Source organism: Microcaecilia unicolor, unplaced genomic scaffold (assembly GCF_901765095.1).
Source record: "Microcaecilia unicolor unplaced genomic scaffold, aMicUni1.1, whole genome shotgun sequence".
Classification (NCBI taxonomy): Eukaryota; Metazoa; Chordata; class Amphibia; order Gymnophiona; family Siphonopidae; genus Microcaecilia; species Microcaecilia unicolor.
Genome location: NW_021963321.1, coordinates 3,759 through 27,732, shown reverse-complemented (window position 1 = coordinate 27,732; position 23,974 = coordinate 3,759). Strand labels below are relative to the sequence as shown.

General features: G+C 42.9%; 1 long non-coding RNA gene across 1 annotated transcript; it reads right to left on the bottom strand.

The window, feature by feature from the left end:
* Window positions 1-5,916: 5,916 nt before the first annotated feature.
* On the bottom strand, window positions 5,917-23,411 carry LOC115459186. Its single transcript, XR_003940213.1, has 4 exons — window positions 23,400-23,411; window positions 10,123-10,176; window positions 8,765-8,874; window positions 5,917-8,435 (listed from the first exon to the last, which is right to left on the bottom strand). It is a non-coding gene; the product is annotated as an uncharacterized LOC115459186 (long non-coding RNA).
* Window positions 23,412-23,974: the final 563 nt, after the last annotated feature.

Below are 23,974 nucleotides of genomic sequence, written 5' to 3'. Positions count from 1 at the left end.
GATAGAACCCTAATATCAGTTCCCATCTACTAAGACCAGCTCCCTGCCCCTGAACAGAGGCAGAAAACACCTGCTTTAGGAGCACCTCAATCATATGGCCCTGCTGGCCCTTGAGCACTGTGTTGCTCCTCCATAGGAAGTATTGTCTAGAGAGTAATTACTGTCACCAAGTATTCGCTCTTAGATGACTGAAATAGAGTCCAAATTCTCAAAAGGAAGAGGACAGAGCTTTGAAAGAATTTTCCCTCACCTCTCAATATGCTATCTGGAGATTCTCATTCTGCGAGGATCATATGGCCTGGTGAAGAGAAAATAAGTTTGAGGGTTTCCTGAAGCACCTGTTTCTATCAGTGATGTAAGCATGATATCAGTGGCACAGTATTTGCAGGGTTCACAGCCTAATTCTCAGACGACAAGTAGTTCTGTTCAACAGAACATCTTCACCTTGGGTACAGGGATCCATCATCCATGCCATCACCTATTTCATTTAATATCTACCTCAAGCCTCTAGCAGAGCTGCTTTGGTTGATAGACTAAAATTTATAGATCTATGCTGCTGATGTACTATTACTCATGGCCAATGAGTAAACTGACTAACTTTTTAACAGCAACTCAGAAATTTGTGGGGGTGGGGGACAAAAACACTTCAAAACAAAAAAACAGCTGCCTCAACTGAAATTAAAAAAAAAAAACCAAAAGGAGATGCAGTGGGTTCTTAACACAAGCACAGACGAGTATTTGACTTCAAAACACCATTTGAGATGTATGGAGTCACCCATGAAATATCAGGTCAGGAATCCTGAAATATTGCTAGACATCACTTACTTTGATCCTACAAATTCAAACCCTTAAATACTGCGTCTATCACTTGTGGCAACTTCAAAATCTCTCTCCATATATCAAAAAGAAGTCTCAGCACAGTGGTCCATGCCTTAACATCACAGCTCGACTACCAAATGCTAATTCAGAATGATGGAAGCACAACCGACAGAGGGTTGCAATCAGTGTGACTCATCACACCATTCCTGCAAGAACTGCACTGGCTACCAGTATCCTAAAGGACCAAATTTAAAACGGTTTGATTTTTAAAGGTCCTCAGATAAAATGGACCGGGCCTCCAAGATCCTCTCACGGAGCATTACTTATTTGTACCCTTGTCAAAAGAAATCACACAATGTGACATCTGCCAGCAAGCTTTCAAGAGTAACCCCCATGCTCTCTAACTCACTCACTAAGGGGTCCTTTTACAAAGGCGCGCTGAAAAATGGTTTGTGGTAGTGTAGGCACAGGTTTTGGGTGTACCAATCCATTTTTTTAGCATGCCTGTTAAAAAAAAGGGCCTTTTTTTTAAAAAAATGAAAATGGACGTGCGACAAAATCAAAATTGCCACGCGTCCGTTTTGGGTTTGAGACCTTACTGCCAGCCATTGACTTAGCGGTAAAGAATCCGGGTGCTAATGACCTTCGTGCGCCCAAAAATAAAAAATATTTTATCAGACGTATCAGATGCGCACCAAAAATGAAATTACCGCAAGAGCCACGTGGTAGCTGGCTGGTAACTCCATTTTGGCACGCATTGGGCATGTGTAGACGCATATGCGGCCTAGTAAAAGGGCCTCTAAGGGGCTAAGCCTAAGTCAATCTCTGCTTCAGAAAGCAGGTGAGAGCCTGGCTCTTCTCCCAAGCCTTTAATACATGTGGGGACTGACTATTTAGCATCTGGACTAGCTTGACACACATCTTGCAACTAGCTCCACATACCTTATTCCAATGCTTCTCAATGTTTATTTTGTGGCACATTTCTGAGTTTGTTCAATCCTTGTAGCATACCAAACCAAAATTTGAAAGATTCTCACTACCCATTTTCTCCCACTGAGAGGAGACACTTTTTACCTGTGTGTGCCTCATTTTTCTGGCTTCATTCTGTCATCTTAAACATACAGGCCATCAAATTCAGACAAGCTGGTGGAAAAAAGACATTTAGATAAGATGTGCTACTGTTCTACCAGTTGGCGGTAAGAGGGATGAGGGTTAAAGCTACCCGATTTCTAGTGGGTTAGTCTGGAATATTTGTTCCTTATAATGCTGATAGTGAACAATCTGTTCAATTTGGTGGGGAGGAGGATTGTCTCCTTGTAAATCTGAAGTGATCTAGTCTTAAAAACTATACCTAAAGGCATACTCTAAGTTTTGTTACTATAAATTATTTTTTGGGCCAATAAAAGAGTCTCAGGGATACAGAGATTTTATCAGACGTATCAGATGCGCACCAAAAATGAAATTACCGCAAGAGCCACGTGGTAGCTGGCTGGTAACTCCATTTTGGCAAGCATTGGGCATGTGTAGACGCATATGCGGCCTAGTAAAAGGGCCTCTAAGGGGCTAAGCCTAAGTCAATCTCTGCTTCAGAAAGCAGGTGAGAGCCTGGCTCTTCTCCCAAGCCTTTAATACATGTGGGGACTGACTATTTAGCATCTGGACTAGCTTGACACACATCTTGCAACTAGCTCCACATACCTTATTCCAATGCTTCTCAATGTTTATTTTGTGGCACATTTCTGAGTTTGTTCAATCCTTGTAGCATACCAAACCAAAATTTGAAAGATTCTCACTACCCATTTTCTCCCACTGAGAGGAGACACTTTTTACCTGTGTGTGCCTCATTTTTCTGGCTTCATTCTGTCATCTTAAACATACAGGCCATCAAATTCAGACAAGCTGGTGGAAAAAAAACATTTAGATAAGATGTGCTACTGTTCTACCAGTTGGCGGTAAGAGGGATGAGGGTTAAAGCTACCCGATTTCTAGTGGGTTAGTCTGGAATATTTGTTCCTTATAATGCTGATAGTGAACAATCTGTTCAATTTGGTGGGGAGGAGGATTGTCTCCTTGTAAATCTGAAGTGATCTAGTCTTAAAAACTATACCTAAAGGCATACTCTAAGTTTTGTTACTATAAATTATTTTTTGGGCCAATAAAAGAGTCTCAGGGATACAGAGAAAAAAAAAATCATATTAGCACACACAATCTAAGTAAAGGCTCAATTATCTTACGTAAACAGGACAGACCAGTTCTGAATGCCATCTTCAGACTTTCCTCATATTCCCTACAGCCCTTCCTAATGATATGTCCATTACCCTTTTCCTATTTCTTCTTTCTCTGTTCCTTCTATCCTATTTCATGAAATTGTAATTGTATAACAACTGGTCTGGCTATAGCCTTATCAGTACATTGTAAGCCACTTTGAGTCCGCATACCTGTGGAAAAAAGTGGGGATATAAATGTGCAAATAAATAAGGGAAGAGTTGGATAATACGGAAAACAATGGTAACCCTTCAAACAATGCATAAACAAGGCACAGAGTTTCCGGTTTTGCCATAAAAGTAGGGCCCCCAGGTCTCAGGTGTGAAACTTCCTCTGTGTTACGACAGAAAAAGGGAAGAGAAGCTGTGAGCTTCTTAAAAGTGATGTGATTTTGGTTCAGGCCCACCCAGCAGTGGAGGCAGCGGAGCGGAGGGAGCAGGCTGAGCTCCGATCCCGCATCTGCCTCCCCTGCCCCGCGCCCCGCCCGCCGTACCTTTAAATATTACAGTTTTGCTGGAGTCGCGGGCAGCCGGCATTGAAGACATCGGCAGGCTTACGCCGGTTCCAGCAGCCTTCCCTTCCCTCGTTGCAAGTCGGATGATGACTCCGCCCTCGTAGAAACAGGAAATACGTCAGAAGAGGGCGGAGCCATCATCCGACTTGCAACGAGGGAAGGGAAGGCTGCTGGAACCGGCGTAAGCCTGCCGATGTCTTCAATGCCGGCTGCCCGCGACTCCAGCAAAACTGTAATATTTAAAGGTACGGCGGGGGGGGGGGGGGGCGGAAGGAAACAGGGCAGACAGGAGAGGAGGGTTGCTGCACATGGTGGAAGGGGAGAGGAGAGGGCAGGGGAGAGGAGAGGAGGGTTGCTGGATGAAGGGAAGGGGAGAGGAGGGTTGCTGGATATGGTGGAAGAAGGGGAGAGGAGGGTTGCGGGATGGAGGGAAGGGGAGAGGAGGGTTGCTGGACATGGTGGAAGAAGGGGAGAGGAGGGTTGCTGGATGGAGGGAAGGGGAGAGGAGGGTTGCTGCACATGGTGGAAGAAGGGGAGAGGAGGGTTGCTGGATGGAGGGAAGGGGAGAGGAGGGTTGCTGGACATGGTGGAAGAAGGGGAGAGGAGGGTTGCTGGATGGAGGGAAGGGGAGAGGAGGGTTGCTGGACATGGTGGAAGAAGGGGAGAGGAGAGGGCAGGGGAGAGGAGGGTTGCTGGATGAAGGGAAGGGGAGAGGAGGGTTGCTGGATATGGTGGAAGAAGGGGAGAGGAGGGTTGCTGGATGGAGGGAAGGGGAGAGGCGGGTTGCTGGACATGGTGGAAGAAGGGGAGAGGAGGGTTGCTGGATGGAGGGAAGGGGAGAGGAGGGTTGCTGCACATGGTGGAAGAAGGGGAGAGGAGGGTTGCTGGATGGAGGGAAGGGGAGAGGAGGGTTGCTGGACATGGTGGAAGAAGGGGAGAGGAGAGGGCAGGGGAGAGGAGGGTTGCTGGATGAAGGGAAGGGGAGAGGAGGGTTGCTGGACATGGTGGAAGAAGGGGAGAGGAGGGTTGCTGGATGGAGGGAAGGGGAGAGGAGGGTTGCTGGACATGGATGGAAAAGAGGGAAGGGAGAGAGAAGAAATGCTGGACATGGATGGAGGGCATGGAAGAATGAGGAAGGAGATGAGATGAGGGAAAAGGAAGAGAGGAGAAAAACTGCACATGGATGAAGAAAATAGGCAGAAGCTGGATCCACTAGACAGTCAAGTCTGCAGAGGACCCAGCTTTTACTTATGGATATAGAGCAAGAAATGAAGAAGAAAGGAGGAAAGTAAAGAAATAAATGGAAAGGAAGCCCTGGAAACGGAGTTAAGAGGACAGATAGCAGCAGAATCGGATACTGGGCCAGCATGATCAGAAAAACAGTCACCAGACAACAAAGGTAGAAAAAAATCATTTTATTTTCATTATAGTGTTTGGAATATGTCCACTTTGAGAATCAGGTGCTCAACATTAAAAGTCTATATTTATTTACTTATTTATGGCATTTTATCCCACATTAAACATGAATTAAATTGGAACCTGGGATCATTTAATTTTTTTTTCCTGGAGACAGTAATGCATTGCCCCCCCCCCCCCCAGGCTCTCTCCCCGGCTATAGCCAGCTCTGCAATTTTGAGGGGAGGTGGATGGGGGGGGGGGGGGGGGGAGGTGGACCGGGGAGAGAGCCTGTTGTTAAACATTTACCAGCACACCACTGTCTAGTGCCCACCCATCCAACCTGTTGGCCCACCCAAAAATTGACTTCTGGCTACGCCACTGATATGCTGGATGGTTGGATCAGCGAACGTTAGATAATGGAGACTGTACTGTATATGCAATGTGTAAATTTTATGACGTTTCCTCCAGGTCAGAAAGATTTTGAACTGGGTTCTAGGGCATCCAGTTTACTCCAGGACACATGTGGAGGGGTATTTTCGATGTGACATCCAAATCTGATTTTGGATGTTTTACGAAAAATGTCCAAAATTCCAGCTGCAAACATGGCAATTTTCAAACCGGAAAAAGTCCAATCATTTTTTTTTCCAAAAATGGTCATTTGCTAGATGTTTTTGTGCTCAGTGAGTTTATGGTTTTGGGAAAAAAAAAAGTCCAAGGGAAAAACATACAAAAATAAGCCACTGTGATTTTTTTTTTTTTTTTTTTTGGGGGGGGGGGGGGGGGGGGGGTAGCATTCCTAGTAGACTGGCCACACAGACATCCCAGCAGAGCAGTTGGGCACCCTAGGGGCCACTGCAGTGAACTTCACATAAAAGGTCCCAGATCCACATCTCACTGTTACCCCCTTATGATGAGCCCTCCAGCAACCCTACTGTATCCAACTGTATACATCACTACAACAGACCTTATGCCTGCAGGTGTCACCTTTATATGTAAGTATAGTAGGTATTTACACTCTAAATGCACCTAGGTTTAATCTCTAAAATAACTGTAATTTAATAGATACCTATATCAGACCAAACAGTTATAGTACAACTTCTACTTTATTTATCTCTGCAAGAAAGATGCTTTTGCATAATGAAAGTGAATGACAAACCTGGAACATAAAGGACTTGTAAAGATTTAGATCACAGGAGGGAAGTGTTGTGACTCTTAAGGTGGTCCTATATAAATAGAGTTCTGCTTACCACAGCAGAGCTGAGGGTGGTAAGCTGCTCAGATGTGTTTTATGGCAGTTAGTTATTGATGTGCACAACCTGGTTGTCTGGATTGGTCTTGCAGGATGATATGGAAAGAGTTTTGCATCAAGAGTACAGCTGCTCCTTACAACAAATGTGTTGTCGCACTGCATTCAATTTCATGATTTCAGCACAGAAACAGATTATTCTCTCAAGGAAGTTACATGGAAACAGTGGGTGAAGGATTCCATCACGTTAGCATTATTTAAAATTTAATAAGCAAAGCTCTTCTCTAAGTATACACATATAGCTCTACTGTTGGCTCCTAGTTAAAAGCCATAGCAAGCCATTTACTTATCACTTGATCTATTGTTTCAGCCCTTAATTTGCAAATTCCTCCAACAGTGTTCTTTAAGTGTTCAGGAGGCATATATTTAGCAGGCAAGCTGGACAAATGGCAGTGATGGTAATACGCTTATGCACATGTCATGTCCTCTCCCTAAATTGTATAAGGTTCTTTGCTGGAATGCAATTCTGTACATAAAAGTTTTGCAATGGTGATAGTTATGTGCAGAATAGCATTTCAGCATTTGTACAGAAGCATACTGAAACCAATTTCTTTTTCTGCTCAGACTTGCATGCAACTATGGTTGCCTTTTGTGCAGAACTGCTGCCCCCCCCCCTTTTTTTTTTAACCCATACTCTGCAAGGAGGCAATGAAAAAAGTTGGTGGGTCCCATATACTCACACTAAAAGGCACAGGTTTTAAATCCTCACAGATGCTTACCTTCTACAACTCCTCAGACTTGGTAGTAAACCCATGAGTTATGCTCAGCTTTAAAGTCTTCACTTCTTGTCTTAGAGGTGGTGTAGCAAATAACTTCATTACCATTGATTTTAATACGCTGTGTGCTGGTGTCTAACACAAGGCTTTGCGCAGGGTTCTCTTTTGCACAAAACCCGTTGTTGCATCGTATGTAGACACTGCACCAACACTGTGCTTACATTTGCACACTTTTGCTGCACTAGTCACCCCCACCTTCTCGTTTGCAGTTGGAAGCTATCTTGAATTCTTAAGCACCACACTGTAGTTCATGCTTTAGGTCTTCAATCACTGTTCCCTTTCCCAACAGTTAAATGCTCTTATTGTGCAAGGAGTTAAGGATACTTAGCTGTGTTTCTGCATCCTAACTCCAAAATTCAGATCTGCCTCTAATAGTATATTGCAGTTTATGTAGCTAAGGGTGTTAATAAGCAAATATCACTATTCAGTTCCGTATGTAGTGGAATTCATTTCAGAGAAGTAGATAAAAATATTTCCTTGTTGTCTCGATTTGCTAAATATTAAAAACAATTGTGCGCACATGTGTTTGGGGTGGAGAGTTATGCAAATAGAAAAAGAGTACAAATGGACATTTCTTCACTATTAACACTAATTTAATCTACATAAAATTTGTTTTAAAACAACAGTCTGTAATATCGCAAGTGACATCCTACTTGAATCCTCATGAGCAGCAGCATGTGCAGTTTTATAGTCTGCCTTACTTTTGAGCAAAATAAACATGAAATAAAATCTGATATCAGCATCGAGGTTAATATTCCTTGTAGCGCTATAGAAATGCTAAATAGTAGTAGTAAATAGTAGACCACTGAATATCAGCATTAGTTGGGTAACCTCAGCTCTTCTCCTCCTAAATGCATAACTTTTGGCCCCAAGTCATGCAGCAGGCAGTCCTGAATTTTCTGCAAAACTGCAAAGTAAGCTGCATAAATCATTTTTGAGATCACCTTTATCAAATTAATCTCAAAATTAAGAGATTCTCTATTACAAAACTTTCCATGCCATACTTTCAATGTGTCTCTCATGAAACTAGTAACTTCATTTCTGAGATATACAATGAACTTAAAACAGGTCTTGGTGGAATGCTAACTGGGAAAGTTGCATTCTAAAATTGCTTAATTTAAAAACCATTCCTATTGTTCAGGGGTGGTATTATATATTGTATTCTAACTGCAACCCCAGTAGCTAATACTCATTCAAGGATCAGCAATATTAGTCCATATAAGCTAATTATTAAAATAGTAATTACAAGCAGCAAAAGTAACCACTGCTGATTCATGAACAGCCTCACAGGATCTTCCAGTGCTTTATCTTCAGGGTCTTCATAACCATAAACAGTGCAATTTCTCAGTTTGGTTTTCTGTGAGAGTAAAAAATAATTTAAAAAAAAAGGTCAACACATTTAAAGAAATTTCTGTTTGCTTTTCTTTTGAAATAAAATATTATGCTGTATATTGCTTAATGATAACTACCTACAAAAGGAAGTGAATACATGAGGTTCATATTCTTAATTACCCTAATTAAAAATACACTACAAAGGCTACTGAATTTTCAAGTGAAGTTGGAAGTCAGATGAGATTCATCCTTACTACTAAGCAGCTGGGGTAGAAAGTAGAGCCCATTGGAGAAAAATATTTCACAGTTCCATATGTGACATATTTCAGCTGTATATACATAAAAAGACTTTACCTTCGCTTTCGTTGAAAATATATGTGCACCAACCACTGGGTAACAAATGGCCATAACACAGCTAACGTCAGGGTACATGGACATATCTCAAAGGGCCACCAAGATGGTCTCTAATCAACACAATACAAATGAAGGCGTTAGTGTATTCTACTAAGTCAAAATTCTATTTATCAATATACTAGTAAAAAAAAAAACAACCCCGTTTCTGATGCAAATGAAACGGGGGCTAGCAAGGTTTTCTTCAGAGTGTGCATGTGGGAGTGTGTGTGTCCCTGCCCTCTGCCCTCTCTCCCTCCCCCCCTCCGAGTCCAGTCCTTCAGTGTTGTTTCCTGCTGTTCTGTGTTTTTGTTACAGAGAGAGTGAGGGCATCTCTCTCCCCTCCCCCCTCTGAGTCCTTCACTGTTTCCTGGGATTTCGTGCTGTGCTGTTTTCCTTCACTCATGGGGAAACCGGATATCTCTGGCGCTTCACACTTCCGGCTGGAGGCTTCAGTGGTGCCTTTTATATATATAGATAATTACAGATCCAGACACTGAACTTTTTATAAACAAGATGCCTTATCTTTATTTTGACTTGGACTCTCAACTCTCCCTGCCTACTAGCTACATTACAAGATTTCTACATCTGATTTTGCTTGCTGGATATTCTCACAAGCACTGAGATAGCTGTGGTATTAATACTTTGATGGAAGTGATTCACATTCCAAATTAACTATTTACTACACTCAGCATACATTCTGTATAAGTCAGTATTTTGTTTTCTATTTTGTTTTAAATTTTATTTAATTTTTTTAACTGAGTACATGTTGAGGTACCTTACACAAGGTCATTTTTACTAGGCAGTATTAGGCATTAACGTGCGCCTAATACAGAAAACAAAATGGCCTAATGTTGGACAAGCTAAAAGCATCATTCATTAGTTTTGAAATTTGTGTGCGGTAAATATATTTTTTTAATTTTTTTGAGAGGGCATGTCATGAGCAGAGAGCGGGCATTCCTGCACTAACCAATTAGCACACCTACTACATTATTGCATGCTAACTGGTTAGCGCACAGGTAATGTGGGAGCCCTTACTGCCTACAAAATAGGTGTATTTAAATGCTCCCATAGTAATCTTTAAAAATGGCCGCATGCTAATGGCAACATTGGTACACAGATATTAATAAATAGAAAACTGGGGTTTTTACAGACCCATAATAAAAATGGCCTTAGCGCATGGGAATGATCTGCACAAGGGTGCGTTAAGGCCATTTATTACCGTAGCTTAATACAAGGAGCCCTAAAGTAATGTACTAATCTCATAGACATATCTAGTCTTATCTTAAATGTCCTCCTTAGTAAGCAGATTGCAATCTTACCCTACTGGCAGATGAGGAAGGTGGATAAGTTGATTGAAGCATTATTGATCTTGCCTATAAAATATAATGCAAAGTTTGAAAATTGTGAACAATTAAAGCAAAAACATGTGATCTATGATCCTGATATCCAAAATCAAATATTCCTTACTAATGCAATCACAAGGTGCTTATACTAGGCATTGTATTATATAGCAAAATATTTACCCATTAAAATGATGGACCGTGTACTGCCCCCGAGGTTCAAGCAGCACACAGTGGCTGCACATGGGCACATAATACAGGTGATACATGCTCAGGACCAGAGAGAGAATGGGTTAATGAGGATGAAGAAAGATGATTATAATCCACTGGAATGGCAAAGGAAGTTTATTGAATGCACACAAACCTAACATGGCCATGTTTCAGCAGATGCTTGAATCAGGAGGGTGATGTCTGCAAATAAAATTAATGCAAACATAACTTAAAATGTAACAAATACAAATTAATTAAAACAAGGAAACTTAGATTAAGCCATGCTGTTGAAAAACAAATGCCATTGTGAAATGATGAACATGAAGAATGTACTGGAAACCAAATATGCATATGAAAATTAAAATCTATTTGTACATAAAATTCCAAAAACATCTTCTGTAATCATTACTACTATCAATATACTTGTCAATAAGCTGTATGATAGAAACATATAGATCCAATATATAAATTACCAAACTAGAAGTTGGTGGAAAACGATTGAGAAAGTGGGCAAAGCTCACAATTTCTTGAATTAAACCTATATGTAATCAAATTTTATATCACTTACATATTATGGGATCTGTTTACTAAGCCGTGCTAGCGGCTTCTGCGTGGCATTGCTGACACAGTTCAAAGTGAATGGGCTTTGTCGGCACTAGCGGACAGCCAGCCAGCTGCATTAGCGGCTTAGTAAACTCCATGTGTCTTATCTATCCTTAATCAGTACAGTATTACATAAAAATATGAAGCTTATGTATTCAAATAAAAGTATGTATTATAATTCATAACAATATTTTATAACATGTAAAGCTTTGCTATTGCAATAAAAATGTGTATTCTAATTCAAGAGAATTATTTCAAAATGCCTATGTATGTTATCTTTGACCTAATTGAATCAATTAAAACACATACTATAAATCTGACATACCAACTGGAAGAACAGAAGGCTTATCAAGAAATGACAAAAAAAAAAGACAACTTGTGTCTAAACAGGAAAATAAATAAATACACTTCATTAATAATTTGGAAGGCATATAGATGTAATGAAAATATTTGGAAAAATAAATATATAGGGAAGGTATTGCTTATGCCATGGGTTGATGCCTAAATTCACATTGTACTCTCAAATTGTTAAAAATTAATGAAACGAACTATGGCAGTAGTGTTTAAAATGGGACACTTCTATACTCTGAGTTACCAACAAGAATGTGTGAGATTCAAAATGTTTTCTTTCTAATCTTACACCTAGATATTTACTATAATGTTATTACTAAAGTCAATTGAGGTGAAAGCACTATGATGTACTTTGGACCCTTGTCTGTTCCTGGAATAGTTTGAAGGGCACACCACACAGTAACAGTGTTTTTAAAATACTGATGTAAACAAAAAATGTAATAAAACAAATATATGCATAAATGGCAAAAGATATACTTTGGGGTTCTTATACTACAGTGTGCTAAGGGATTAATGCACGCTAAATACTAAGAAGCCCATATGTATAAAATGGACTTATTAGCATTAGTGTGAGCTAATTGTTAGTACACCTTAATTAAAATGACCCCTTAATTCCTTACCTTCTCTCTGACTATAGTATTGAAAGAAGAAATTAGGTCTTACCTGAATTTTCTTTCCATTAGTCCTTCCCACTGTTCTAGAACCTGTGGGATAGTTGTGTCCAACCACCAGCAAGTGGAGATAGAGAACTGAAAACTAAGCCATCTCTCTCTCTTGGCCTCCAGTCCAGCTCCTCAGTATTTATGTAGACAAGTAGTAAGGAGAAACTCAGAATAAACACAACAACCTTAAACAACTTGCTAACCTAACACTAACCAGATGAGCAAACACATGTGGACCTCTCTCATCTCTGGACATCTGTAAGAGAACAAGGCGACAGTCATTATTTGACCCATTACTTTACACCAACTAAACATCTCAGAAACCTCAGGTGGGCCTCTGGAATAGTGGGAAGGACAGGTAAGACCTAATTTCTCCTTCCATTATGTAACGTCACACTATTCCATAACATGTAGATGTTTAAACGCAATCTCTAGAGTGGGTGGGATCCTGGTGCTGCCACTCTGAGGACTGAAGACCCAAATCTGGCTTCCAAATGTGCCGCACCATCTACCCTGTAGTGCTTAGCAAAGGAATGCAGCGTTGACTACATCACCACCTTGCAAATATCTGCTGGAGACAGTAAGGTAGTCTCTGCCCAGGATGTTGCTCTATGCCTTGTAGATTGAACCTGCAAGGCCTGAGGAGCCAGCTTCCCCGAAAGCAAATAAGCTGACACAATCTTCTTCAGTCATCTAGCAATTGTGGGCTTGGAAGCCATGCGGCCAAGCCTCTGCTTACCAAAAAACACAGCCTGTCCGATTTGTGAAGCTCATTCATGACTTCCAGATATCTAATGAGGACTCTAGCACTCTGCGAAAGGACAGAAGCTCCACAAATTGGTTGAGATGAAATGCAGATACCATTTTCGTTCGGAAGGAACTGTGCACAGGTAGACCCCCACCTCCAAAAAATGGAGAAATGGATCCCAAGAAGAGCCTGAAGCTCCGAAACCCTACGTGCCTACACAACAGCCACCTAGAAAGCTGTCTTTAGAATATGATCTTTCAAGGAAACCTTCTAGAGTGTCTCAAAAGGAGACTTCTGAGGAGCCTGCTCTCCACAAGAAATGAACAATATCTGAGTGAGCTGCAAGAGATGTCTGCTGTAACAGGCCGCTGAAACAGGCCAAAGCCAAGACCTGAACTTTTAGAGAACCCAATGCCAATCTTTTCTGAAGATCTACTTGGAGAAATGCTATAGGATGTGTGCAATCTGAACAGAGAAGGGAGAAAGTCTGTGCTCATAACACCAGCCTTTGAACATCCTTCACACCCTCACATTTCCAACCCTGAAGCAAGGTAGCAATGACCGAATCAGAATAACCTTTTCAAAACGGCCAAGCTGTAAGACCAAAGGGGCATAGATCCTCCATAAGCACTGGACCTTGCTTCAGTAGGCCGTGAACCTGTGGAAGACGGAGAGGATCCCTGTCTAGTAGATGAATCAGGTCCACACACCAGGGCCTCCATGCCCAATCCGGGGTTATGAGAATTACTCGACCCCGGTGCAATGTGATCCTTTTCAACACACAGCCTACCATGGGCCAAGGAGTGAAGATATGTCTCTGGCCAGGGATGCAGTAGGCATCAATCCCGGTTCTTTCCGATAGCTGAATATCTTGGGCACTTTGGCATTCTTTTCATCGCCATCAAGTCCAGAAGCAGAAAACCCCATTAGTCCACTATCAGCTGAAAACCCTGGCTGGATATTTCCCATTCACCTGGGTCCAAGGAAGGCCTGCTGAGAAAGTTTACCTCAACATTAAGGACCCAGCGATGTGAGCTGCTGACACACAGAGAAGATTTTTCTCCGCCCAACTCATAAGGGAGGTTGCCTCCACTGCTATCGGACAGCTGCAGGTCTTGCCTTGCTTGTTGATACAAATCACCAAAGTCGCATTATTGGAGAAAACTTGGACAGGGCCCCTGCCAGAAAGGGAGTGAAGTTGCATAAGGCATTCCTCATTGCCTTGAGCTCCAAGCAATTTTTTCAACCACTGAGACTTCTGTTCTGTCCAGGTGTCCTGTGCCAGATGGAACTTGTAATGAGTTCCTCAACCCGACTTGCTGGCGTCCATTGTCACCACCTCCCATTGTGTTATTGGAAAGGGAGCTCAAATGGTCAAATTCTTGGGTAACAACCACCACTGCATACTCCTTCTGGCAACCAGTGTCCAAGGAAGATGGATGTCCTACTTCTGTGATACGGGAGACCAGCGGCTGAGAAGAGTCTCCTGCAAAGGCAGCATATGAGCCCTTACTCATGGCACCACATCTATCATTACTGTCGTAGCCCCAGAACCTGGATGTAGTCCTAGACCCTGAGCCTGCCTTCACCAAGGAGACGGCAAATCTGTTTAACCAGCTTCAACCTCCTGTGTTCCATGAGGAAGATCCTCTCCCTTGCTGTGTTGAATAGAATGCCCAGATACTCCAGTGTCTGCGATGGAGTTAGTCTGCTCTTCTCAAAATTTATCATCCAACCCAACTGCAGAGGATGGACAACTCTGTCTGTTGCTACCACGCTGTCCAAATGGGACAACACACAAATGAGCCAGTGGTTGAGATACAGGTGAACTCTGATTCCCTGGGACAAAAGGAAGGCTGTCACCACCACAACCTTAGTAAATGTTCTTGGTTTCATGGTGAGACCAAAGTCAAAGCCCTGAACTGTAAGTGATGGCCTAGTGCCGCAAATGTAGAAACCGCTGAAGCCGCAGCCATATGGATATATGCAACTACGACTCCTTGAGATCAAATGCGGTAAGAAATTCTCCCACGAGCTGAGGCTATGACTGCTCTTAGTGTTTCCATATCAAAGTGGGACACTCAAAGGCAGCAGTTTAGACCTTTTAGATCTAAGACGTGACAAAAGGTGCCATCCTTCTTTGGGACAATGAAGTATCTGCCTTTCCCTGTTTGGCCTGGGTAACTAGAACAATGGCCCGGAGTGCCAGCAAGGAATCTACAGAGACCTGAACCTCGACCTCCTTGGTTCCCTTACAACAAGGAGACTTCAAAGATGAGAGGAGCACCCGGGCAGGAGACTCCAACTTGTAACTGTCAGTAAGACTATCCAGAACCCACTGTTCTGATGTGATTTTGGCACACACCTCCTGAAACATCTGAAGACATTCTCCCATCAGAGGAAGAGAAGAATGGGAGGCCCTGGGCGCTCTAGCTAACTGAAAGGACGACTTCCTTTCTGCACAAAAGGAAGAGTGGTGTACCTGAGAATGGGACTTCTGACCATCTGCTGTCTCTTTAAATCAGCAGTCTCCTGAAGATGGATGACCAAAGGCTTTTGGCTTATCCTCTGGCAACTGCTGTGGCTCAGTTCCCCCCAGTTCTTTCACCAAGCTACTATGATCTTCTCCAGAGAGACACTTGCATTGAAAGGGCAGTTTAACTAGATGTGACTTTGACACTGCATCTGCTGCCCAATGCTACAGCCAGAGTTGTTGACACACTGTGACAGCCACAGGCATACTTTGGGTCACAACCCGTAACCTGTCATAAATATAGGGTTACCATATTTGCCATTATAAAAAAAAAAAAAAAAAAAAAAAAAGAGAACACCTGCCACACCCCCGTCATACCCCTGGCACCGCAGTTTCACCTTGAGCCCCCCAAGAAAGTCAGATTTACTCCCTCTCCCCCCATGTATATCCTCTCCCCCACTTTTTTATTTTTTTAAATCACTTAGTTGAACCAGTTTTATTTTCTGTTGCATATCGTTGAATGATTTTCAATAATTGAGTACATAACAAAAAGTATTTCCTTTGTGGAATGATTAAAATTACAGTGATGTCCACCAGCGACTCCACTTGGTGCAGTTTGCCATCTCTAAGATCACAATAGAGAACATTACGGTCCCAGTTTACTAAGCCATGCTAACGCTAGAGACACCCATAGGAACATATGGGTGTCTCTAGTGTTAGAGCGTGATAATAACACTAGTGCACCTTAGTAAACAGGGCCCTAAGATATTTGAATATCTGTTTAAATTGACACATCAGTATGTGTTAATTGATTCAGAAGAAAGATAACATATCGATATATTGAGATAATTCTCTTGAATTAGTATACAAATTTTATTCCAGTATTAAACCTTTACACTTTATATAGTATTGTAATGAATCATAATACATAAGCTTCACATTTTATATAGTACTGTACTGATTAAGGATAGATAACACATAACATATAAGAGATATAAAATCTGATTACGTGTAGGATTAATTCAAGAGATTGATAAAGCAAAATACACACAATCATTTTTCTACCAACTGTTAAGAGTTGGTAATATCTATGTTGGATCTATGTATGTCCAGTGCTTTTTTTGTGCCAGTACATGCTAGTATGGTGTACTGGCACCTTTTTTTCCCAGGACTGGCTCATCTGCCCACCATCAGCTTCCCTATAGCCCTCCTTTCCATTCCTGCTGCCATCCTGCGTTTAAATATTTAAACAGCAGGCTCACCTCCAGCCTTCCCTTCCCTCTCAGACAGTGTCCCACCCCTGCGGAAACAGGAAATACATCAGAAGAAGGTGGGGCACTATAAGGGAAGGAAAGGCTGGAGGCAAGCCTGCTGCTTTCACTGCTGCCACCGCTGCGACTTGAGGTAAAATAAAAGATTTAAACGAAGGGCGGCGGCAGGAACGGAAAGGAGGGCTATTGGGAAGCTGGGTAGGTGGGGCTGGGGTTGGAACTGGAACTTGGGGGCTGAAGAGGGGGGCAGGTGGAGGCTGGTGCGAGTCACTGGACATGAAGGGGAGGGGAGGATAGGGGAGAGAGGAGAAATCACTGGACATGGATGGTTAGGGGAGGGCAGAGGAGAATCGCTGGACGAGGATGGGAGAAGCGGACAAGGGAGAGAGGAGTATCTCTGGACATGGATGGGAGGGGAGGATAGGGGCAAAGGAGAATCACTGGACATGGATGGGAGGAGAGGAGAGGAGAGTTGCTGGACATGGATAGATGGATGGAGGGGAGGGCAGGAGAAATGCTGGACGTGGATGGAGACGAGGGAAGTCAGGAAGGACATGCACATGGATGGAGGGGAAGGCAGAGAGGGGAAATGATCGACATGGATGGAGGGAAGGGAAGACAGAGGAGGAGATGCACACGGATTTAGGGGAGAGAGGAGAAATTCTGGACACGGATGGAGGGGAGGGGAGAGAGTTGAAATGCCGGACATGGATGGAGAGGAGGAGAGAGAAAGGAAGCGAGATGAACATGGATGGAGGGAGGAGAGAGGAGAAATTCTGGACATGGATGGATGCGAGGGAAGAAAGAGGAAGGAGATGCATAGTGACTGAGATGAGGGAAAGGGAAAAGAGGAGAAAAACTGCACATGGATGGAGAAAATAGGCAAAAGCTGGATACACTCTATACCTCCTCCAGTCAAGTCCATGAGGACCCAGCTTTTACCTATGGATGTAGGACAAGAAATGAAGAAGAAAGGAGGAAAGTAAAGAAATAAATGGAAAGAAGCCCTGGAAACGGAGTTAAGGGAACAGACAAAGTCGCCAGACAACAAAGGCAGAAATCATTTTATTTCATTTTAGTGTTTGGAATATGTCCAATTTGAGAATTTACATCTGCTGTCTTATTTTGCACTGGGTATACTGAGCTGTAACAGCTTACAGAAATTATTTATAATGGAAAAAAAAAATCACAAGTTATTTTTTTCCTCCTATACTGGTATAGTATTTTCAATGATACCTGTTTATATGCACAATGGCTGGTATAAGGGGTGTGGCTACCATAGGGATGGAGCCATAGATGGTGACCCCGCCCATAATGAGTACTGGTATCTTTTTTTCCTACAAAAAAGCACTATGTATTTCGATCATGAAGCTGTATCATGCAAGTGTATTGATAGTATTAACTAAAAAGATATTTTGGAATAGCCTTTTACGGCATTCATGGTTTTTTTTTTTATTTGTATGGCTTCACCTAAATGAACAAGGAAACTTAATTTGTATTGTTACATTTTAAAGTTATATTTTTATTAATTTTATACGTAAAAATCACACCTTAATGCAGGCACCTGCCACAATTTGGTTGTGTTGGGTTTGTGTATGTTCAATAAACTTTCCTTTGCCACATCGAAGGGTTATGGTGGACTACAAATTGTTTCGCCTTTGCCTCTTTTGGATCAGAGACAACAGAAGGCAGCCTTATTCCCGTCTGGTTACCCCTCCAGCCACGGAGAAACAAAAGTTCCTAGTCTCATCTAGAGATGCCAACCAAGGATAGGAGGCAATGTTCTGGTGTGGATTAGGAATTGGTTATTGGACAAAAACAGAGAATAGGATTAAATGGTCATTTTTCTCAATGGAGAAGGTGAACAATGGCATGCCACATGGGATCAGTACTGGGACCGGTGCTATTTACATTTATAAATGATATGGAAATTTGAACGAGTGAGATGATTACATTTGCGATGACACAAAACTATTCAAGGTTGTTAAAAACATGTGCGGACTGAAATATTGCAGGAGACCTTAGGAAGTTGGAAAACTGGGCATCCAAATGGCAGATGAAATTTAATGTGGCCAAATGTAAGATGATGCATATTGGAAAGAATAATCAAATCATAGTTACTTGATGCTAGGGTCCACCTTGGGTGTCAGCAACCAAGAAAAAGATCTAGGTGTCGGTGTAGATACTATGCTGAAATCTTCTGTTCAGTGTGCGGTGGTGGCCAAAAAAGCAAACAGGATGCTAGGAACTATTAGGAAAGGGATGGTGAATAGGACCAAAAATACCATAATGCCTCTGTATCGCTATATCACGTTGAGTTCTGGTCACCGTATCTCAAAAAAAGATATAGCGGAATTAGAAAAGGTTCAAAGAGCAACCAAACTGATAAAGGGGATGGAACGCCTCTCATATGAGGAAAGGCTAAAGCGGTTAGGGCTCTTCAGCTTGGAAAAAGAGATGGATAAGGAGAGATATGATTGAGGTCTACAAAATCCTGAGTGGTGTAGAACAAGTAGAAGTAAATCGATTTTTTACACATCCAAAAGTAAAGAAAGTTACATGGAAATAATAATAGGAGAAAATATTGTTCACTCAGCGAACAGTTAAGCTCTGGAACTCTTTGCTGGAGGATGTAGTAACAGCGGTTAGAATATCTGAGTTTAAAAAGGTTTGGACAAGTTCCTGGAGGAAAAGTCCATAGTCTGCTATTGAGACAGACATAGGGAAGCAACTGCTTGCCCTGGGACTGGTAGCATGAAATGTTGCCACAATTTGGGTTTCTCTCAGGTACTTGTGAACTGGCTTGGGCCACTGTTCGAAACAGGATAGTGGGCTAGACAGATCATTGGTCTGACCCAGTATGGCTACTCTTATGTTCTTATGTAGTGTGTAAATACAAGGGGGTGTTCACAGGGGGGGGGGGGGGCATTGTCAGGGCTGACATTTACACGCTTAGTTTATAGAAAAATGTAATTTATGCATGTAAATATCACATTTATGCTAACCTGTCTTAAATGCATGCACTTGCATTTAGGCACAACAATGCCATCATATGCTAGTCTTCCATAAGAACACTTAAGTGTTCCACTGCCTGTGGAAAGTATGCACCTACATTGTGGCATCCTGTTATAGAATTGCCTCTAGAATGTGGACAAAGAAATGGGAAGATCTTGATAGGATCTGTAAATTGGAATGAGAATCTATAGAGGGCCACAATGACTTTAAAAATAAACTGAAAAAAAGCAAAGATAAAATATAGTGAGATATTAAATTACAATTAATGTCTCTAGGAATGAGGGTCACGCAGAAATACTATGAATCTGCTAATAAAGCGAGCAGGATATTGGTGCCAAGATTGAAGCTTTCAATCTACAATCCAAAACTCAAGAAGGGAGGGAAGTACAGTACTTTGCTTTATAAGGACTCCAAGCTTTGGAAATAATTCAGACAATTTTATGAGAAACTATATACCAGTAAGGGAGGTGATTGGAAAGAGCAGGTGTTAGAATATCCATTGTTTGAACTGATTACTCAAATATAAATGTCTGCTGCTGGAACTCGTGGGAACCATTTTTACTGACTGACTGAGTAGGAGCGTGCGGGGATCACTCCTGCCCAGCTTGCCACTGGACTACTAGAGCTGTTCTGTAGGCTTGAGGGGGGGGGGGGGGGGTGCGGGCGGAGGATAGACACCTGAGGGAACAGGAGGAATACTGGGTGCCATGGGGGAGGAAGGTAGGCCTCAATATAAACCAAGATTCAATTTTTTATGTCTTTTGTGTGCCAATAAAATCTTGGTTTATATTTGCATATATATGGAAATTGCCATCAAGTCAAAGCTGACTCCCGTCTACCGTACAGATTGACTTTCTCCTGTCTTCCTATTTTGTGGAGGAGGCTTTTTAATGGAGCACTCATCATTGTGATTGTGCCAATCCATCTTACTGCTCATCTTCTTGCCCTTTTTTTTCTTCAAACCTTTCCAGCATAACTTGCTTTTTCTAGGGACTCTGGTCATTGCCTAATATGGTAAATATAATACAGTATCCATACCACCAGATAAAACACAGCTGTTGAATGAGCAATTCCAGCCTTTATCATTTTGCTACTTTTTTTATACCGTCACTATTTGCAAAGCAAGTTAGAACGGTTCACAATAAATATAATAATTATATAAAACAAAACAACAAAAAATACTAGCTACAAGAACTCCATAAAATTATAGGAAAGCAGACAAACAATCCATTCATACAAGGGACATAAATCATTCAACCAAATAAAATCAAACAACCCGTAATATATTTTAAAACATATTAAAAAAAAAATAAAAAAAAACAATGGGGAGGAAGTGACGTCAGAGGCTAGATGGCTGCCTGAACATCTAGCTCCTGCACTTTCCCGCACCATCGAGCCACTATCCGTGCCCATCCACCCTAATATTGCCGTTTCTTCAATTGGCAGAAGAGAGTGAGCTTTGCTGACCAACGATGAGCAAATTATCGGGGCAGCAGCATCGATGAGGGGGAGAGGCATTCCTACTCGGCAGTTGGCGAAGGGCCTGTCCCGCCATACGTCCCGGAACCACGGAGATCGTCCGATTCAGATACAGCGTCCTCTCAAGTGGATCAACGAAGCTTAACACAAAAAAAGAAATCTAACTCTAAAGATTTAACCAGATGCCTAGAAGCGATACGGGAAGAAATTAAGGCTTCCCGTCTGGAGATCCTGGAACATGTGGACGCCATCAGCCTTGACTTACGGGAGCTAGGTGGCCGCTTGGAGGCCCTGGAGGAACGAACGGAAGAGCAGGCTGAAACAAGTGCGGCGATGGAATCGCGCATTTCTCAGTTATCAGAGCAAGCCGAGGATTTACAATATAAAATGGACGACCTCGAAAATCAGGGTCGTCGACAAAACCTGAGATGTTCGTGGGGTACCGGAGGAGGCAGCGGCGGAGGAGGACGTCCCGGTTGTCATACGCACCTTGTGCGAACAATTCTGGGTGAGACCTGTGCTTCTGCCGAAATGATGATCGAGCGAGCGCACCGCTCTCTGGGCAAAGCAGTGGGAAACCGGCCACGAGACGTAGTGGTGCGCTTCGCGTCGTACACCTTCAAGGACCCAGTCTGGCAACGGGCTCGCCAAAATAACACAGTGGAATACAAAGATTCGCGAGTAACTGTCTTCCAGGATTTATCGTTATATACTTTGGCTCAGAGAAGGGCAATGAAGCCGGTCCTGGAGATTCTGCAGAAGGAGAAGGTTGCATACCGCTGGAGTTTTCCCTTTGCGGTATGTTTTGAACTAAAGGTAAACAGTTCCGGTTTCGCCGGGTAGCGGACGCATGGAAGAGCCTTCACGAAGCGTGTCTGACTAGCGTGGCGACTCCGCCAACAGAGATGGCGTCGTCCACGAAAGCAAAATTACAGAAATGGAAGAGAGTTGGGCAGAAGGCCCCTAAGTAACGTGACTGAGGTGTTTAGCACGAGTCTGCTGTAAAACTCAGCTCAAATGCTTTGGGACATGCTCTTCAGTTTGGACGCTGGTTTATGCTCAGATGGTAATATAATTTGATATGATGGATGGGTAGTGGGTGAATTGGTAGAATTTGCTAAAGGTATATCAAAGTTGGGGTGTGATTGTTGCGGGGGGGGGGGAAGGGTGGCTTTTCGGGTCTGTAGCTTGCTTTCTCTGTAATCCCATTCAGTGTCAGCTGACACTGACTGGTGGGTGGATGGCAGGGGGGAGGAAGTGGAGGGGGGGGGCAGGGAGGGGGGAGGGTTTCATGGGGTCCTCTATTGGAGGGGGGGGCGGAGGGAGGGGACAAGGAAGAGAGACAGAGGTGGGAGCGGGATAGAAGATGTAGGGTGCAAGGGGTAGGTCTGATGCTGGTTACGGGAAACATAGTTGCTGGGATTGGTGAATTAATGCAACATACTCAGGATGCAAGTACTAGTCACAATAGATGATGAGTATGGACTTAAAGGTATTATCTTATAATGTGAAGGGCCTAAATATGCCTCAAAAGCGGCAAAAGCTATATAAAGAGTTGCAGCAGCTCCAGCCGCACGTGGTTCTCTTGCAAGAGACACACCTCAACCGCAAGTATGAAAGGCTTCTGTCCTGCTCGGGTTACCCTGGGGTCTATTGTGCTTCCATGGCAGCTTCAAAAACATGTGGAGTGGCGATCATGATACACTCATCGGTGGGGGCGCAGGTATTACAAGTTAAGAAAGATCCGGGAGGGCGTTTTATCTTCATGCATGTTCAAATTCAGCAGGTGGACTTGACGATAGCTTCTGTGTATGCTCCCAACAGTGGGCAGGTAGAGTTTTTTGCTAAGGTAAAGAACTCATTGGCAGGGTTTGTAAAGGGCTCTCTAATACTGGGGGTGACTTTAATGCAGTTATGAATCCCATCTTGGATCGTTCTGGAAATGCCAAATCTGAAGGGGGGAAAAAAGAGACATTAGCTCTTGACTCTTTGGTACATTCCTTGGGAACCTTGGACCTATGGAGACTGACACATATGGTGGAGAGGGACTATACATTTCATTCGGGTGTTCATGATTCATATTCGCGTATAGACTATATATTTGTGGATGTTGTTGGCAGAAAGGGGGCCGACCGCGGGGTTGGGCAGTGCGACTATTTCAGATCATGCTCCAGTGTGGGTATCCTTGCCAAGTATACGGGCTGAAATCAAAGATAGGAGATGGGCCTTGAACACTAGCCTATTGCAGGAGTCAGAGGTGGGGGTGGGCTATCGAGAAATGTTGAAGGAGTACTTGGAGCTTAATATAGACTCTGTACCCTCGCACGCCATAGTATGGGACGCCATGAAGGCGGTATCAAGGGGTTATTTCTTAAAAATCGCCAGTAAGCGTTCTAAAGTGCGTAGGTTACAAATAGCACGCTGTCTGGAGTGTATACAACAACTTGAGGGGCAGCATAAGGCGCAGAGGTCCCCTCAGGTTTTACAACAGCTGCGAGAAGAGCGGATGATGCTGGACTCTATATATTCGGAACAACTTGGCTGGGTGCAGGATAGGCGCAGGGTGGGAGCCTATGAATTCTCCAATAAGGCAGGCCGTCTTCTTGCTATAAAGCTACGTAGACAAAAGGTGGATCGTACGGTGAAGCAAGTGCGTGATGATAGAGGCACAATGTTATCAACATCAGTGCAGATCCGTAAACGCTTTATGGAATATTATAAAGCATTATATGCCCAGGAGATTGCCCCTTCTTTGGAATCTATTGACTCATATTTGGCAGATGGTGAGCTTTCCTCCCTCGCTCAAAGGCATCGGGAACTGTTAGATGAGCCAGTCACTCCAATTGAGGTGCAAGAGGCTATTAAAGGTTTGCCATCTGGCAAATCTCCAGGGTTGGATGGACTCCCTAACGAATTTTATAAAAGTTTGCCCCTGAATTGGCGCCATTACTAGCTGACCTCTTCAACCAAGTAGGAGGTGGGGAGAAGTTACCCTCATCTATGATGGAAGCCTGGATCG